At 36.2% G+C, this 2,338-nt stretch overlaps 1 non-coding gene across 1 annotated transcript; it reads left to right on the plus strand.

Moving 5' to 3' along the window:
* Positions 1-1,097: 1,097 nt before the first annotated feature.
* LOC139878868 (small nucleolar RNA R71) lies at positions 1,098-1,204 on the plus strand. Its single transcript, XR_011769728.1, has one exon. It is a non-coding gene; the product is annotated as a small nucleolar RNA R71 (small nucleolar RNA).
* Positions 1,205-2,338: the final 1,134 nt, after the last annotated feature.

Genomic DNA, 2,338 nt, shown 5'->3' on the forward strand with positions numbered 1-2,338 from the left:
GTGCTTGTAATTTATCTTTCTTCAAACGTTGCGGATATGGAATCGGAGGTTTGTATACCTTTAATGGTGGTTGATTTTGAGTCTTTGGTGCACTTGTGGTTGGCATCGTATTTTATTCCACCACAGGTTCATTTTCTTGTGAAACATGAATAGGAGTGAGAGGCTTTGGAATCTCTGGGTTAATGGTTAACCCAGTTCGTGTAGTGATTGAATTAACTTGCAAAATATTACTTGAATTTTGAGTTTCCTTACACTTAGGGTTTGGTTGCGTGTTGGATGGTAAAGTGCCCGATTGCCTTTCAGCAAGCAATTGGGATATTCTTCCCATATCTCTTTCAAGGTTTTGAATTGACGCTTGATGATTCCTTTGTACTTGCTCGTTTTCTGTTTGGGATTGATGAAGTTGTCTCTTCACTTGCTCATTCGTTTCTGATTGACTTTTGACAAAATTCATCATAACTTCTTCAAAGTTAGATTTCTTCTCTACTGGTTGCGTGTTATGATTTTGTTGTTGATATGGTAATTGAGGTAACGGTTGTTGTTGGAAATTTTGTTGAGGTGGAAATGGAGGTTGGTTTCTATTGAAAAAGCCAGGTGGTCCATTTCTTTGAAAAGCAAAATTCTTCGTGTTTTGATATCCTGGGTTTGCAGGTTGATAATTACAATTTCCTCCTTGAAAATTTCCTTGTCTTTGATTGGCCATAAAATTAACTTGTGCTACAGAGTTCATTGGCCGATCATTGATATCACAATCTTTCGTGAAATGTGGTTGTCCACAGATTTCACAGCCTACTTGCAATGCTAAAACTGTTGAATTTAGTTTCTCTATTTCTCTTCCAAACTTTTTGAATTGATTCGACAGTGAAGCTATGGTTGTATTATTGTCTTCATTTTCTTCAAGGCTTGCCACCGTCCTTCTAGGTAGTTGATCTCTAGACGGTGTCCATTCAAAAGTATGAACTGACATGTCTTCTAACATGTCATACGCTTGATTTGGTGATTTGTACATAAATACTCCTCCAGCGGAGGAATCTAATATACCACGAGTATGTTCATCAATACCACGATAAAAAGTTTGTACTATTTACCCTTTTTGCAATCCGTGTTGCGGACAATTTCGTAACATTCTTTTTAATCTTTCCCATGCATCATAAAGAGTTTCGTCTGACTTTTGTTTAAAAGTGGTGATTTCAGTTCTAAGTCTTTCAGCTTTTGCCGGTGGGAAAAATCTGGTAATGAATTTTTCTCTTAATTCATTAAAAGTTGTGATAGAATCAGGTTTTGATGCTTTTAACCATGCTTTTGCGTCTCCGATTAATGAATACGGAAAAGTTCTTAACTTAAATGCATCTGAAGAAACATCTTTGTTTTTGTACAGTTCACATAAATCTTCAAAAGCTTCTAAATGTTCTATCGAATTGTTATTAAGTCTTCCGTCGAATTGGTTTTCACGAACCATGTGCATAAACTGCCCCTTGACTTCCCAGTTTTCAGCCTCAATTTCAGGTCTTCTTATAGATGAAAGAGCGAGAGGGGGAACAGTTTGTCTGGTATTCCACATCGGTAGATCATTTGGATCAGGTGTTACTTCAGCCATTTCTTCTTTAATGACGATGGTTTCTGGTTCAGTTTTGATTTCTGGTTGACCACTAGTGTTTCCTACTTGTTTATCTTTTTTGTTGTTTTTCGGTGTTTTCGGTTTACTAGTACTACCTAATTTTTTTTGTTTTTCTTGTTTTAATCTTTTGTTCAAGTTTCTCTCAGGCTCTGGATTAAGTGCAACGAGTTTAGGATTTCCTGAACGGGTCATACAATTACAAAATTGTATGTAGTCTTGAAGGATTTATTCACTAAGTGTATGAACATTGAACTTTCTTGAAAATGAATTTTCACGAAAGGATCGAATAACTAAAAACGATGATAAAAACCTTTAAACAAACCGATTTTCCTTCTGATTTTGCCCACGTTTCGAATAGCCAAAAGATGCAGCAGAGGGGCAGGATTCGTTTGGTCTCAATATAATTAAGTACTGTTTGGCTCCAATAACCCAGTCCACGTACAAATCCAACTATTACTACGAATCAGAAAAATTATCTATTTATTTAACTGCCAACTTTCCCCGGCAGCGGCGCCAAAAAGTTGATGTAATGAAGATCGTGTCTTTTTATTTTGAACGGATTTAGATTGAATTTATTACACGAATTGGTTGTAATTATATGGCGTTTTTATGATTTCGGATTGATTTCACTCATATAGGCAACTTTGTCCTATCCGTATAGTAATAGTTTATTTGGTAAATCCGGTTCGTTCCACAGGGAGGTTGAGTTTTCAAGGTTTT

Source organism: Rutidosis leptorrhynchoides, chromosome 11, assembly GCF_046630445.1.
Source record: "Rutidosis leptorrhynchoides isolate AG116_Rl617_1_P2 chromosome 11, CSIRO_AGI_Rlap_v1, whole genome shotgun sequence".
Classification (NCBI taxonomy): domain Eukaryota; kingdom Viridiplantae; phylum Streptophyta; class Magnoliopsida; order Asterales; family Asteraceae; genus Rutidosis; species Rutidosis leptorrhynchoides.